This window comes from Protopterus annectens, chromosome 10.part0 (genome assembly GCF_019279795.1).
Source record: "Protopterus annectens isolate FY-2018-M chromosome 10.part0, PAN1.0, whole genome shotgun sequence".
Classification (NCBI taxonomy): domain Eukaryota; kingdom Metazoa; phylum Chordata; order Ceratodontiformes; family Protopteridae; genus Protopterus; species Protopterus annectens.
In genome coordinates, this window is record NC_056744.1 from 985,864,266 (window position 1) to 985,882,637 (window position 18,372).

Below are 18,372 nucleotides of genomic sequence, written 5' to 3' on the forward strand. Positions count from 1 at the left end.
GAGAAATATGATCTAAAAGCAGAATATGAGTCAGGCAACTGGCAAATAACTATATATAGTTACTTGCTATTTGCTTGGTCTGTATTTTGCTTTTCGATCATACTTCTGTAGATTAAGTATGATCACTTGCAGTCCTAGGGGCTCCTTCTGCAAATATATTTCTGAATATGCTTTGCAGGGGTTTGAGGTCAGGTTAATTCTTTACTATAGGCATATTCATGGTATAATTCATGTCCATACCATACAATTATCAATTCCTTTGCTGTCTGTGTATATCTCTTTTTGTGCACCTGTAAATACTCTCAACCCCATATGCAGCCAATCTGTTCTCTTGTAGGGCCACAACTTTTATACCATTCTAACTGGCATCTACTTTCAATGCATCTGGGTTCTTCACATCACATTTTAACATTAGTGCTTCAGAAAATATTTTTTTGAGTATTTCAGACTACTTTTTTTCCTGTCTTTACTTGCTTGTTATAATGTGCTCTAACACCTTTCTTAGGGGCAGTTATCACAGACCAATTAGAAAGAAGCTTTACATACTCTCATGTGCACGTCACATCTATACCCTTATTTAACCCTTACCCAAATCATAACTCTTAAACACTCTCACAAACACTCCTACAATGTAGTTATATACCTAGCCTGTACCTTAAACATAACCTACATAAATGCGCATGCACACACACGCGCACACACACACACACACACACACACACACACACACACACACACACACACACACACACGCATGCACGCACGCATACACACACACACACACACACACACACACACACACACACACACACACACACACACACAGAAACACACAGAAACCTATATGTTTGACAAAGACAAAGAATTGTTTTTGTTGGTAGATGACACACTAGCTAAACTATGAAAGGGAGCTATTGTTAAGCACAAGGCTGTATTTTCAGAACTACCTTACAGAACAAATTAAATTCAACATTATTATGGAGACTATTTCAAGAGAAAAGGTTAAAACTTACAACCTAACAGAATACTCTAATCACAGAGAAAGGCTGTGCATGAGGAAATGCATAAACTTGATGGAGCAATCAGGTTCCATAATACTTTTAGGAAGCTGAAAAGCATTTCAAAATTTAACAGCTAGCTAATGCCAAGGTTAGATGAACTTGGGGAAGGTAACATTTTTAACCTTATTATATTTGACAAAGGGGAACTGACAAATCTCTCTAACAGCTGAAACCAGAGAAAAGACAATATTTTCAACCCCAGATGGATTATTTCAGTATATTTTCTTTCCTTTTGTGTTACAGTGCTAACATGACCTGTCAAAGATTAATGGACAGATCCCTAAAACCCAATGTCATATATGCTTCCATTTATCCAAACAGTGCCATAATACACTATGAGGACTAGATTACCCATCTAGCTAAGGTACATGCCATGTTAGACTCTCTGAGATAAGCCAGGTTGGCAGTGCTTCCAAGAACAAGGTAGGTATGACAGAGTTAAAATATTTAGGATATGTATTAAAAATGGGAACTGTCAGTTCCCATAAAGAAAAAAAATAGAAATAATGAGAAATTGGCTTATTCCAGGCACTTAGAAGCAAGTGAGTGCATTTTTGGTTTTAGCTGGGTATTATCAAAAATATGTACCCCATTTTGCATCTCTATACATGCTGCCATACAGATTTGGTAAAGTGGAATATACTGAAACAGTTGAAGCCAGCATTATGTTCAGAACCAGTTTTAGCATTCCCATATTTCAGTAAATCCTTCATATTTTATACTGTGCTCCAAAGATAAGTCTATGGGTGGTGTTTGCACAGGACTTTGAGGAGGAAGGACATCCTATATGCTTTTTAATTCATAAGATAAGCAGATACCAGGTATTCTATTATGGAGAGGGAATACTTGGCGTCACTTAAGAATTAGATCCTTAGAAGGGACTTTACATTGGTCACAGACTATGCTCCCCTGGTGTGGCTAAGTAATTAGCAGGATGGGAATATTAAACTTTGTAGATGGGAAATCTCTTTATAGCTATTTAAGTTTATTGTAAAACATTGTTTAGGCTCAACACACCGCAATGCAGAAGACCTGTCTAAGGTTTATAGTCCTTATAGTGGGCATGAGACCAAGGGTTTCAAGCTAGGAGGGGTAAAATTTAACATAGTGTGACAGTTCTCTCTATATGATGTATCAAATATTGCAAAATTGAAATGACACAATGTAAATAATAAAATATTGTTATAAATAGTGTAAATAATATTGTTTCTTTAAGACAGAAAATCTACAATTTTAGTATTATCTGGAAAGACTTAAAACAGAAATTGTTGCTAATGGGCATTTGTTATTCCGTTAAAATGGTGCATAAAAAAAGGCTATGGCCTTCCTAGTCAGAGAAATTGACTTATTGATGCAGGGGGAGTTTGTGCCTGGAAGAGCAGAAAGTTTGCAGCAGAAAAGACAAATATATTCCAGTATAAGAAGGAAGATGATAAAAAGCATATTTGGACTGTGTTAAAATCATTATAAAAGACTGTTTTTCCCCTTTGTTGGATTAATAGAAAAAGGTCCTTTATATAGCTTGTGTTTTTAACCTGTATATACCAGAAGAGTCTGCACCAGTATTTTTCCTCTCTGGTTAATAAACCTTCATTACTTTATGCACTGGTGGTCTCTGAGGGTGGTCTCTGCTACATTATTTTATGCAACAATGGGCAGGACTCATGAAGGCTTGTACGGAGTCTAAGAGTAGTGTAAGACAGCAAATAGCCAATATGTCTGCCGAGTGATCCAGCAACAGCTGGCAGGGGCATGCATGAGAGCTCCTAAAACTACTCTTGCACGGACAGTGTTATGTTATGCAAATTACCTAATTTGCTGCTGAAAGCTATGCAAATGAGGTAAATTTGCGATCCAGGAAACACTAACCTGTCAGTGGAAGAGTAGAGTTATTTGCAGAAATGTACTCCGTCGGTAACGGAGTACCGTTCTGCAAATAGCAAAACGGAGCTATGACAGCTCCAAATAAAGGATGCATCCAGTTGAAGAAGCATACCAATGGCCAAATATAAGGCCATTGGCATTTTTATCATTTGAAAATGAATAAAAATCAAATTTTTTTCGCCGCTCTCCAATGTTTAAGCGCAGCGCTGCGTAAACGTGCGGCGCTTTAAAAAAACAGAAAATAAATAAAAAATAGCCAAAAATAGGCATTCTTATTAAAAATATTATTCTGCCATGCAGGTAAATGGCAGGCTGAAGACACCATGGCTACTGAGTAGTGGTTGCTAAGGGGGAAAGCTCAATTTAAGAGATGTAACCAAGCATTAGTAGGCAATCCTATGCAAATGAGGATAAGGATAGTGAATCCCAAATTTCCCTGGCATGTGAGCCATGTCCTTAGAGTGTAAGTGTAGGAGTAGGGGAGTAGTAGAGTAGAAGATAGGTGACATCATGAGGGGGTATGTCTGAAAGAGTATAAGCTTATTGAAGCAGAGTGGCTTGTGTTTGCTGTGAATTACTCAGGATTGGAAGAGGCGTGTCTACAGTTGTCCTGGTGAAACCCATAAACCGAAGGTGTACGCCATCAATATCACTGAAATTTCTTGCAACGTGCTTACACCGTGTGCACGCGTGTGCGTACCTGTAAACCTGTGTAAGCCTGTGTGCGTGCGTGTGCACCTGTCTAAGTCTGTGTAAGCCTGTGTAAGTCTGTGTGTGCGGATGTGCACCCACCTATGCCTGTGTAAGCCTGTGTGTGCATGTGTTTGCACTTGTTTGTGTGGTGCTGCCCCTTGTGGAAACAGAAAGGGAAAAGGAAGGAAAAGAAGTAGTAGGAAGTTAACCAAGGAGAACTAGCAGAGCTGCCAGGTGAAATAAATCAGAATCAGCCAATTACACAGGCAGTACACTAGCCCAGCCCAGCCCAGCACTTAAAACTCTGCAAACAACATTCCCCCATGTTTTTCTCAAAAACACTGCAACACTGCAGTATACAAAGAGAGTGAAAATTTAAAAAGCTTAACTCAGACAAAAAAATGTTAGGGGCTGCCATTGCTAATATAAGCCAACATGTGCAAGATGCTGAGGGTGGTGCCATTGCGAATGCTGCTGAGCAACCCACAGTGAGGAGACGGAGAAGAGTGTACAGACCCAGGGTAACCTACCAGGGGCTACATGAGCTGGAGATAGTGGAGTGCTATAGAGTGGACAGAGACCTCCTGCAACAAATTGTTGAGCTGTGCAGGCCACTCCTCACACACAGAACCAACAGAGGGGAACCCATCCCAGTGGAAACCAAGATATGTGTTGCCCTAAAAATACTAGCAACAGGTACCTTCCAGAGACCAACTGGTGATATGATGGGGATTTTACAGGCATCAGCATCCAGGGTACTGCACCAGTTACTGAATGCCATGTCAGCACATGTCGGTGATCATGTATATTTTCCCAATTCCCGTGAGGCATTGGCCAGCAATATGTGTCTCTTCCAGCAACTAGTGGAATACCCTGAGGTAGTGGGTTTAATTGACTGCACTCACATACACATCAAAGCACCAGCCGATGAGTGGGATAAGGTCTACATCAACTGAGGGCTTCCCCTCCATCAACTGCCAGGTCGTGTGCGATGCCCAGGACATAATAATGAATGTGTGTGCTGGCTGCCCTGGAAGCTACCACGATTCCCATATCTGGCATCTGATGCAGCTGTACCACACATTTGCCAATGGGGACATCCCTGATGGTCACCTAGTGGGGGATGCCAGATACGCACTGGAGCCGTAGCTGATGACACCCATCAGAAATGCACACACACCTGAACATGAACTCCATAATGAGGCACACGCACAAACACGAAATGTAATCGAGCGTGTGTTTGGGATGCTCAAGTCATGGTTCCAGTGCCTGGACACATCTGGTGGAGCCTTGCAGTACTCACCAATTACATTTACCCAAACTATCATGGTATGTGCAATGCTACACAATATGATCCTGCGAAAACAGCTGCAGCAGGAACAGCATGGGGCAGGGCCAAACAGCCCCCCAACATTGCCAAGGCAATCCCAGGCGTGACTCGGAGGAGGAACAACCTGAGCCTTCCCCAGTAGGCTGAAGGAGGCGTGCCCAGTATGCCTTGGCCTTAGCAAAGAGGCAATGCATAGCACATATACTGGCTCAGTAGGAACCCTGGAAATTATACCTCTCTCTGACTCGCACATAAAATAAAAGGGATGCCTAACTTGATGCTACCTGTTTTCAAACATGTATAGGGAGTGTACTATGTGCATCCGACTTAGGCAGCCCTGTAGCACCACCTGAGGCATGATTGCCATGTTTTAAGCAATATAAAGCAGTGCTAAGTAGCTTTTAACACTATTTAGTATATGTAAACAAAATTGCCCGCGCTAACTAGCGCAACGTCAGGCAACGTTGAGCAATGTTGGGCAAGGTCTGGCAAAGTCGGGCAAAGTTGAGCAAAGTCAGGTAAACATGCTCATATTTGCTTTACTGTTCCTTAAGCAGTCTGGTCTGACCAGCATGAAAATAAAAAGCAGTGACAGGGCTCGAACCAGGATACTGTGCATTATAGTCACAGTACTAAACCACTAAGCCATGACAGCATTTCACAGGCACAGACACAGCAGGACAATTGTACACTAATGCAAACACAAAGAAATTCTGTATCATGCCCCTAAAGAGGCATATGGGTAACCTCCCCCACAGGCCTATGCAGACAGAGAACAGCAGGACAGGCGGTGTGATGTGGGTTGGGTAGGCTATGAAGTCACAATCTAATATACGTGACATTGAACGCTAAGATCTGTAGTACAGTAGTATGCCTGAAGCCAGTACGATAGGCAACAGTACAGACTGAAATGGTGTACCTTACATAGCAGTGCAGGCCTAGCAAATGTGTATAAGTGTCAGGTGAACCACTCATCCTATGTACACCCACAGTAACAATCAGATGTGCCCCCGGGTAGAAATATACAAAGAATAGCTGTCCCCCCCTGTATGTAGAAATGTTGATAAGTCTATGCAAAGTGTCTCATCGAAGCCCTGCAGGCACAGCATGATCCCTGTTGATTTATGACACAAAGGTGAGCCCTGCTGTAAAAATACAACTTGATTTTCCACACACATATAGTATAAATGTCTATACCGGGCGTGCTCACACACTTCAACAAATGTAGTGGATTTCATTCGGCATCACACTGAAAGGTCATACTGGACATGCTCACACACTTAGGCCATGTCTGAGTACAGCAGTGGGCCACACATATCTGGCAGTTGCATGTTTTACCCCAGTAACCTGTCACTATTCACCAATCCTGCCTTGTGCACACAGTTATATGAAAACAGACACATATAATATATTGGAACCCTGTCATAATCACACTATGTACCACAAGTACATAAGTTGTTAACAGAAAGTGAAAAAGCAAAGAAGATCAATAAACTTGCAATCAGTATCATCAATAAACAATGTGCACTCCAAATATTATCCAATCCATGTTCTGGCAAAATAATCTCTGAAGGAGTCCATAGAGAACCATGACGCTTCCTTCCGCTATGTCATAAATAGCAATGTACACTCATATATGTCCTGAGTCAGTGCAAACTGTAAATGACTGACATTGCCAACATCCTGTCAGACAGGCTCATACATACATACGCCCCTCTCACTGACAAAAGGCCCTATCATCATACCTGGATATTGTGAAAGCACAGATATCACATATAGAATGGGAAAACAGCTCCTTCCAAACCCGAAAACATGGCGTCTATGGGATTACATTGTTTCCCTAGCTGTGTCATAAGTGAACTCCAGAACAAACAGACCCTGCACCTGAACAGTCTGTTGAGCCTCACCCTCTGTACAGGATATGAAACTGTTGAATGTGTTACAGCAATGTTTCTCACACTCCACAAGTGTTGGTGCACAACAGACCATGGGAACTATTGTCTTATAAGCCTATTAAGCCTGATCTGCAAGGCCACGGAGTCCATCATGATGGAACTCATAAACAGAGATATTGGGAGCCTACAAACACCCAACCCTACTAATTTTGGTTTGGTCATGGGCAGATCATGATTCCAAAACCTGCTAGACTGTTTTCAAGGCAGTTACCCAGGACATACATCAATGAAATGAGCTACACACGTCCCACACAGACCCTGAAAAGCCGTTTGCCAACATCCCAGACACATGTTGTATCCACAAAATCAACAACCTGTGTATAAATATGTCTGTCATCTGATGGATTGCCAATTGGGGTACAGACAGATCACACAAGGTAAGAAGTGTGGTCTCCTGTACAAGCTGGTAACAACTGCTGTCCTCTATGGCTCAGTCCTGGGACCACTCCTATCTGGTGTATACTTTTCAGAAATACAGTCAAACACACGAGGACTATGTTTAGCAAAGTTTGTGGATGACTACCAAAAAGTTGTCATAATCGATGTTTGAGACAACAGACACATTCTTAAAAAGGGTTTCAGTCAGACAGATGTGGTGTCAAAATCATGGCCTCGAGCTACAGTCATGCAAATACCACATAGGTGCCAACACCCTAAAATTGGAGGTGATAATAAGGGATCTATGGACAAATGTGGATAGTCATCTCTACTTCCAGAAACACATTCACAAAGTGGTCAGAAAAGCATGCTATGTGTTCCCACAAACTGCCAAGGTCTTTGCATGTAGGTCAAAGGAGGTTCCCTCTACTCATCAGTCATCAGACCCATCAGAGAGTACCACAACACACTTGCGATGAATCTGACTAGGCACCTTCAGCAGCTGGAAAGACCACTGAAGTACCACAACAAGAGGATTACTGGCCTCAAACAGTTGCCCCATGCAACAAGACTGAATTTAACTCAATCTGTACTCTGTTGCATACTGTCTACTCAGGAGATCTCTGCCCAACAGACAGGTCCATGTCATGGCAACACTCAGATCTGCTCTGGGTTACAGCTCAATGGCGCGAAATATACAGACCCAACTGATATTGCCAACATCCTGGCAGCTAGGATCAGTGTTAACTTTACCCCCCTCTCACCCATGAAAGAGCACATCTCTATAATGGAAGACCATGCTTTTCGGCCCCAAAACTTGGACCAAACCACAAAAGGAGGGGGAGTATCAATATTCGTCAAAGATACCCACACCTCCAGGTTGGTGGCACAGCACGAAGCATCAGAGACTATCCATGTGCAACTAACAGTGGGTAGAACTGCCTTCCAGTTTATAGCCTGCTACAGACCTCCCTCCCAAACCCAGGAACCCCACTAGGCCTTACTGAGAACACTGGAAAATATGAAGGTCTCTCCAAACACCATTATATTGGGCGACTTCAACTACCCAAACATAGACTAGGAGCATTACTCTAGCTCCAACACCCTAGCCCAAAGGTTCCTTGAATTTATAAACTCAAATGCTATGGAACAACTTGTTACCACTCCCACAAGAGGGGAAAACATACTGGACCTGATCATCACCAACATGGGGACTCTGTGCTCCAGACCAGAAGTGCATCCCTCACTGGTAAGATCAGATCATAGACTAATCTCACTGGATATTCACATCCCGACCCCACCCCCTGCCCAGAAAACCACAGTGAAAAACTTCTCTAAAGCAAATTTCACACTCCTCAAAACTGAGGTGGAATCCTTCAAAGCCCCCAGGTCTGTGGAAAATACGGCCCAGACCGCAGAATCCTTTATAAACGCATTCTATGAACACCTTCAGGAATGCATGGATCATGCAATCCCAAATAAAACAAAGACCCAATCCTCCAAAGGCAGACGTCCTGTCTGGTGGACCCCAGCCATAAACAAACTATACAATAGAAGGAGGAAGCTACTACATGATAGAGCAAAATTCCCAAAAGGGAAGGCCTCTCCGATCAGTATTAGCAAAAAACTACGGGCACTCATAAAATTGTCTAAGGCCAGCTTAGAGAGAAAAATTGCACAGGACACTAAGGATAATCACAAGGCTTTCTTTAGTTATGTTAGGAACCTGGGTGGGAATTCCCAGATATGCTCAGAATTAGTCCAAAATGACAAAAAATACACCGAACCCACAGACATTGCCAACATCCTAGCTGACAGGTTCAGTGCAAACTCCCCACCAAAAAGGGCAAATATCTATCCCAGCAGAGTGCTGCCCCCCTGACATCTCAGATGCTCAGGTAAGAGCCGCCCTCTCCAAATCAAAAAACACAGCATCAATGCTGTCAATCAATCAACCGGTGTCCCGGGCTGCGTCGTACATGAACTCCAAGAAGAGCTAAACCCAAACATAAAAATACTGTTCAATCTCAGCCTTACTACAGGATATGTACTCAAAGAGTGGCGTACAGCAACAGTGGTCCCTCTCCACAAAGGTGGTGCCTCAACGGATCCTGAAAACTATTGCCCCATAAGCCTGACTAGCTTGGTCTGCAAAGCTATGGAAAGGATCATCATGGACCTCATAAATAAAGATATTGGGGACCTACAGACACTGGATCCTACCCAGTTCGGCTTTGTTAAGGGCAGATCCTACCTCTTAAACCTGGTTGATTTCTTTGAAACAGTCACCAAGGCCATTGACGAGGGGAAGGTGGTCCACATAGCCTACCTGGACCTCGCAAAAGCCTTCGATACAATACCCCACTTGGGCATTATAGATAAGCTCTCCAGCTTAAATATAAACCCCTATGTCACTAGATGGGTTACAAACTGGCTCAAGGACAGAACCCACATGGTTAGAATTGCTGGAGCCATGTCAGACTCCAAACCAGTTACAAGTGGCATCCCACAAGGCTCAGTCCCGGGACCTCTCTTGTTCGGTATATATTTCTCGGAGGTACAGGCCAACACAGAAGGACTGTGGCTGACCAAGTTCGCAGATGACTGCAAACTGGGCGCCATAATCGACTCTACAGCCGACACAAGCATCCTCCAAAAGGGCCTCATAGAAACAGACAACTGGTGCCAGAGCCATGGCCTCAAGCTAAATGCCAAAAAGTGTATAGTCATCCCCATTGGCAAAAACAAAGTGCCCACAAATTACCACATAGGTGGTAATCCATTAAGTATGGAAGAAGTAATTAGGGACCTGGGGACCCAAGTTGATAGCAATCTCTAATTTGACAACCACGGGGCCAAAGTGGTTAGAAAAACATTTTATATAGCCCAGCTAATCATGAAGGGATTCACATCTAGATCAGGGGAGGTCATCGTGCCTCTTTACTCATCCCTTATCAGGCCCATAATTGAGTACAATGCCCCTTTTGGGATGTACCTTACCAGACACCTGCAGCAACTGGAAAGACCCCAAAAGTACCTCACCAAGAGTATCAAAGGGCTCAAACAGATGCCATATCCTGCCCGGTTAAAGAAACTCCAGCTCTACTCAGTGGCATACCGCCTGCTCACAGCCGATCTGTGCCTGACGTATAAAGCCATGTCCAACCTGGAATTAATGGACATGCTGCACCTCAGAATATCCAAATCCCATTGAGCTACATGCTTGAGAGACTTGAACCTCAGCACTGAAATAAATAGGACATGCTGGAGGGACAGATTCATAACCCAGAGGCTCCCTTCACTCTGGAATAAAATCCCAGTCCAGGTTAGGCAGAGTCCCTCATTGACTCTCTTCAAGAGGAATCTTGATGAGTGGATGGGAGATCATAGGTTTACTCCGGGTATCACTTCTGTGTCACTGTTAGACAGAGGCACAGTATACTAACCTTGAAAAAGGGCATAGCAAAATTAATTTAAAATGGGTGGCAAAAGCCAAACACACTCTGGCTAGGCTTATAAATGTCCTAGGGCAGATAGCCTAGTATTAACCTATGAACCTATGAACCTAAGACTGCAAAGTTGCTGTCATCATGGCTGCACAGGTAAAAAACACTCTCCAAAGCCAGTATCACAGCATCCATGGGACAAGATAACTTCCCAGGCTGTGTTCTACACAAACTACAGAACAAACAGGCACCACACCGATGTACCATGTTCAGTCATAGCCTCACCTCAGGCTTTGTGCCTGCTGAATGGTGCACAGTGATGGTTATCCCACTACACAAGGGTGGAGACACAATGGACCCCAGGAACTAGTGCCCCATTAGCCTGATGAGCATGCTGTTCAAGGCCATGGAATGTATCATCATACAACGTATAAAAAAAGACATTGGTAATCTCCAAACTCTGGACCACAACCATGTTGGGTTTGTAAAATGCAGATCATGTCTCCTAAACCTGATAGATGGCATTAAAGCAGTCACCAGAACCGTAGACAAGGGTAAGGTGGTCCGCACAGCCTATGTAGATCTTGCCATGGCTTTCAACACCATGCCATACTCTGGAATTATAGATAAACCCACTAAACTAGGGATAAATTGCTATGTCACAAGATGGGTTGCCAACTGGCTTACTGACAGAACACACACTGTGAAAGTAGCAGACTCTAAGTATGACTTTGGACCAGTGACGAGTGCAGTACCACAGGGTCCAGTCCTGGGTCCTGTCCTGTTTTGTATCTACTTCCCTGAAGTAAACTTTAACATGGAAGGTCTGTGGCTAATGAAGTTTCCAGATGACTGCAAACTAGGAGCCATAATTGTAAATACTAAAGATGTGGACATCCTACAAAAGGGCCTCACTGAAACAGATGGCTGGTGTCAAAGCCATGGCCTCAAGCTCAATGCCAAAAAGTGCATTGTCATCCCCTTTGGTAAAAACTCTGTAGCCATGAACTACGACATAGGCGGTCGTATACTTAACACTGAAAGTGTGATAAGAGACCTTGGGTCACAGGTGAACAGTGGACACACCTGTGATAATCACATCTCCACAGTAGTCAGAAAATCCTTCTATGTGGCACACCTCATCACAAAAGGTGGCTCATGCAGAATAGAAGAGGACATTGTTCCCCTCTACTCATCACTCACTAGATCCATAATAGAGTACAATGCCTCTTTTGCTATGTACCTCACAAGACATCTACAACAACTGGAAAGCCTGCAGCAATACCTCTCAAAGAGCATTAGTGGCCTGAAATACATGCCCTACACAGAACATCTCAAAATGCTCCAGCTGTACTCTCTCGCATATCGCCTACTTAGAGGTGATCTCTCCCTAACATATAAAGCTATGTCAAACACAGAGCTGTTGGACATGCTCCACGTAAAACACTCACAATCCCTCTGATCTTCAGACCCAAAAATCCACGAGTGAAATACAAAAGGAAGGGGTGTATCCATTTACCTTATGGATACCCACACCTTCAGGTTAGTGGCACAGCATGAGGCCTTGGAAACCATGCAAGTGCAACTAACATTGGGCAAAGCTGCTTATCAGATTGTAGCCTGCTACAGATCATCTACCTTGTCCCAGGAACCTCACTCAGTATTCCTGAGAACAGTGGAAAATATAAAGGTCCTATCAAACACCATTATATGAGGAGATTGAACTACCCAAACATTGAGTGGGAGAATTACTCGTGTACAACATCCTTTGCCCAATGTTTCCTAGAGTTTAAAAACTCAAATGCCCTGGAACAGCTGGTCACCATGCCCACTAGAGGTGACAACATACTGGACCTGATCATCACCAACATGGGGTACCAGTGTTCCACAACAGAGATAAACCCCTCACTGGTAATATCAGATCATAAAGTAATCACACTGGACATCCACATCCCACCCCCCCCAGTCAAAAAAAAAACACTGTGAAGACATTTTCAAAAGCAAACTGCACACTTCCCAAGACCAATGTGGAAAGTTCCAAAGCCCCCTTGCTATAGGATAATGCTATACAATCTGCCAAATCATTTACAAGTGCATTCTATGAGCATCTACAGGGATGCATGGATCGAGACATCCCAAATAAAACCAAGATGCACTCCTCCAAAAATAAGAAACCAATCTGGTGGTTATCGCCCATAAATAAGCTATTCAACAGAAGGAGGAAATGAACACATGATAGAGCAAACTTCACAAAAGGAAAGGCATCACTGATCATTATTAGGAAAACACAATGATCGCTCATAAAATAATCTAAAGCCAGTTTCTAAAGACAGATCACCAAGGAATGTAAGAATAACAACCACAAAGCCTTCGTTAGCTATACCAAACATTTAGGTGGCAACTTCCAAATATGCTGTCAGTTACTGAAAAATGGCAATAAATACACTGAACCAACTTACACTGCCCACATCCTGGGGGACAAGTTCAGTGCAAACTCCCCCCCCATCACCCCCAAAAGGGCCTGTGTCCATCCCAGAAGAATGCAGAGCCCCAGATTTCATGGACATGCAGGTAAAGACAGCCCTGTCCAAAGATAAGAACACAGCATCAATGGGACTGGATGGTGTCCCAGGCTGCATTTTATACCAGCCCCAAAAGGAACTACACCCTCACCTACATTCACTGTCCAGACTCAACCTTACTACAGGCTATGTACCCAAAGAATGGCATACACCAACAGTCATCCAGCTCCACAAAGGGGGTGCCACAACAGAACCTGGAAACCATTGCCCTATAGGTCTACTTAGCCTGGTCTGCAAAGTTATGGAGCAAATTATCATGGAACCCATAAACAGAGACACTGGGGTCCTCCAGGCATTGGACTCTACCCAACTTGGCCTTGTTAAAGGCAGATCCTGCCTCCTAAACCTAGTTTACATATTTGAAACCGTTACCAAGGACATAGATGGAGGTGAAAGTAGTCCACACAGCCCACCTGGACCTCAGTAAGGACTTTCCACACCATTCCCCACTCTGTCATCATGGACAAGCTTACCAGCTTGAACATTAACAGCTATGTCACAGGATGGGTGGCCAACTGGCTCACAGATCAAACACACATGTTCAGAGTTGCAGGTGCCATGTCCGACTCTAAACCAGTCACAAATGGCATCCCACAGGTCTTGGTCCTGGGACCCCACCTGTTCAGTAGATACTGCTCAGAGGTACAGACAAGCATGGGAGGAGTATGGCTGAACAAGTTTGCAGATGACTGCTAACTGTGGTCCATAATCAACTCTACGGCTAACACATACATCCTCCAGAAGGGTCATACAGAGACAGATACCTGGTCTCAAAACAATGCCCTCAAGCAGTATGGCAAAGAATGCATAGTCATCCCCTTTGGATAAAACAAAGTGCACACAAATTACCACATAGGTGGTAATCCAGTATGTATGGAGAAAGTAATTATGGCCCTGGGGACCCAGGTAGATAGTAAACTCTCCGTTGATGATCACATGGCCCAAGTGTTTAGAAATTCCTTCTATGTAGCCCACCTAATGTCACCTAATGTAACCCACTTTGTCTAGTCTGATGATGTCACCATCCTACAAATATACCTGTGGAAAAGAGAACTCACAGTAATGTGTAGAACATGTCGTGTAAATGTGTACTCTTCTAGTAGTTAAGTAGGGGTTTGAATCCTGTACTTGACAATTGTGTGTGTGTGTTTACGTGTGATCTCCTTGGGGAGGAGCAACCTTTTTGGAGACTACTAAAACACCTTAAAAGTGGTATACTCATCTTTGTCAAGTCTGATGATGTCACCATGCTACAAATATACCTGTGGAAAAAAAGAGCTCCCAGTAATGTGTATAGCACATTGTGTTAATGCATACTCCTCTAATATTATAAAATAATTAGGCAGGGGTTTAAATCCTGCACTTGACAAGTATGTGTGTTTGTGTTTGATCTCCTTGGAGAGGAACAACCATTTTGGAGACTACTAATACACCTTAAAAGTGGTATACTTATCTTTGTCAAGTCTGATGATGTCACCATCCTACAAATATACCTGTGGAAAGGAAATCTTCCAGTAATGTGTATAGCATGTCGTGTTAACGTATACTGCTCTATTATCATAAGCTAGTTAGTTAGGGGCTTGAATCCTGCACTTGGTGAGTGTGTGTGTGTCACACTGTTGGTTAATGTGTTGTGGGTTTTGCTTTTACTACTGTATGACATATCACTATGACAACCGTATGTGCATTGCACATGTCAGGTAGTTGTGTGGCAAATACATATACGCACATGTGACCTCAATTATTTCATAGATGGGAACCCTGCTTTCTCCATGAACACATCTGTTATCTTTGCCAGAGTCTGCTGCCGCTTTCCAGACCTTAGGTCACATCTGTATGCTTGTGACAAGCCTAGCCACTGCAGTGATCCCTAGCCTAGGTCATCCGTGTCACACACACTCATTATGGTTTCTATTGAATAGTGTGAGTGAGGGTTTATGCCTGAGGTATATTTCAGACTTGTTCAAACGCAGCAAAGTCTGTCAATAATGGCTATTCATTATAGGTGTACAACAACCTTTGTGGATATGCATGCAGACCCCTTATTGCTTATGTGATCCACCAAGGGATTTCAAAATACCTTTGGAAATGTGATTACCAAAGGAGAGATGACATAACACTTGGCTATATGTACACATGGGTACCTGTTCAACATGTTGGGGGCTACTACCTATGTGGTACTGTGGGGATACTATGTTTTGTAAAGGTGTATGACTATGCTTTAGTTGGCTTATAGCTTTACTGCATGGGTATGACAACAGGTAGCTGTCTGTATGATACCCTTGTGGAGGATGTGTGTGTCATCTGGAGAATGCATTATAGGCCACAGTATGCATTTCCAGACGTGGATGGTCATATCCCTACTGTGTTTGCTTGTACCTAAGAGAGCTATATGCCAAACAGGAGTGGTCCCAGGAATGGGTGCAGGTGAATACCACTGGTTACTGGCATAGTATAGTACCTGAAGGATCCAAATGTTACTGTGTGTCCTACATCTGTGTGTCAGTTGTCAAGACATCATCTAACGATTGTTTATGGTCAGGCTGTTGAGGTTATGTATACTACCAGAATGCAAACCAATGACAGATAGTAACAGTATCACCCACAGCACAGTGTCAAACCATGTCATACACACATGTGTACCCAAGTTCCAAGATGTGTGTAGTACAATGCATACTGGCCACCAATAGAAACTATGGAGTGTTAACACTGTGTAATACAGGGCATGTCACCCTGCCCATGTGTCCACTATGCACGCACATGCAGACAGTGGACCTCCACCATGTTCACAAATGTACACCTGCAAATCTGTGCTGCACACATCCCACACATACTGTCCACTCTCTAACACATGCTGCCAATACTACACACATCAGCCAAGTGGCACATGGGCAGACAATACACTATTGGAATTAACACTGGTGTAAACAATACTACATTGACAATCATAGCTTTAATGCATCATGACTGCTCAACTACACCTTCAAGGATATCATTACACTTTACTGCTGACAACATGCTAACATTGCTATACTGCTATAAAGTCACCCTGTGCATCAGCACCATGTTAGCCTGTTCCTGCATCAATGTTACAGATGACAGGAAGTGGCACAGGTTTCATCATATGCACAGGGTTTGTTGTTGGTTTGCCAGAGGCCTAGATTGAGCCATACAATCGACATGTATGTGTGTGTGTGTGTGTGTGTGTGTGTGTGTGTGTGTGTGTGTGTGTGTGTGTGTGTGTGTGAGGGCCAAGAGTACAGCTATGGGCCAATGTTGATGTAATGTGTGCGAGTATGTGTTAGCCCTAGGTGTCTGGTTTATGTGTGTGTGTGTCTGCATGCACACAGTTCCACCATGTGGCTGCCATATACAGAGATTTGTGGGACAGCCACAGACTGTACCTGCCAGGCTTTACAGATCACCATCTCTGGCCACAGATATGGTACCTGTGCCTGGCAGGAGTGCTACTGACAGTATCAGGTACTAAGCCAGACTGGGTACTATCCTCAGAGGTAGACAGATGTACACTGGACCCAGGTCCCTGCACGTGGTCTTCTAGGATGGTCTATGGACAGCCCACTCCAACATTGCTGGGGCTGGTACTGGCACTACGGGAGCGGCTGTGACTTGAGGGATGTCTGCAGCAACTGCCAACTGCTGATGTTGCTGGCATACATCCACGTCAACGTCTCAACCGTCCCGCACTGTCCTGACACATGGACATGACATTGCGGAGGACATCTAATGTCTCACCCCAATGTCTATCAGTGACCTCAGTGTAATTATGGATGGCACCTGCTAGGTCACAGATACTGTCATTTAAAGTGGTGTTATGTGCCCTCTGTGCCGTTAGTCCCTGTCTGGTGTACCGTTCCATACGTGCCTGTGCCTCCATGACAGCCTGGAACATGCGTGAGGTTGTAAGACCTGTGGCACGTCTGCCAGGGGCATAATGACCAGCAGTGCTCCAACTAGAACCCCTGGACATCTGCCTACCTGGTACCATTCCAGACATCTGGGTATGGCTGCTGTGTCGGGATGCATGTGCCATAGATACCACACTGTCCTGGCCAATGCCGACTGTACACTGTCCCTCAGCTAAAGGCATTGGTGATGGATGTATTGGCAGTATGACTGTGTGCATGGATGGGGTGGACACTTATGTACTGTCAATTGGTGGCCCAATGACAGACCCTGGCAAACATGCCTGCGCCTCAACACACCTACCCTCATTATCACTATTTGTGTCAGTGACATCAGGTTCCCTGCTGCAGTGAACCAGACAACCTCATCACCTGTGAGTGGAAGACAGGAAACACACTTTATGACCTGTACATGATGTTGTAACACATGCACACATGAACACATGCACGCATGCACATATGAACACATGCACACATGAACACATGAACACATGCACACATGCACGCATGCACACATGCACACAAATACACTCATCACTAAAGCAGACACACACACACACACACACACACACACACACACACACACACACACACACACACACACACACACACACACACACACACACACACACACACACCACCAGCAATCCAGAACATACTCAATAGTGGTTGATGGTGGGGTACAGTGCCACAAGCCAAACAGTCATATCACACGTGTCAGCATGCAGGATATGTGTTGCTCAACAGCATGCAGTGCCAGTGTTGACAGTCCTTGCTAATAACAGTATACATGGCTTTGATGCATGTGTGTTGTTCTTCAGTGTTTGGCCTCACCCTGGAACGCAATGTGTACATGAACACAACATTGCTGTGCAAGTCTTAAAAACTCTTCAATGTCCTGTGCACCATCACTCACAGGTATACATACCATGGCTGGATGTGTATCTGTGTGTCACATAGATATCCATTTCTGATTAGAGCGTCTGTGTCTTTACCAGATAATTGTGGACACAGGTTTAGCTCATGCATGCTATGTATACACACAGGATGAGTGGTGCATGTATACCTGACAGAATACCATTGCTCAACATAGCCATTGCACAGTGGTTATGGTGAG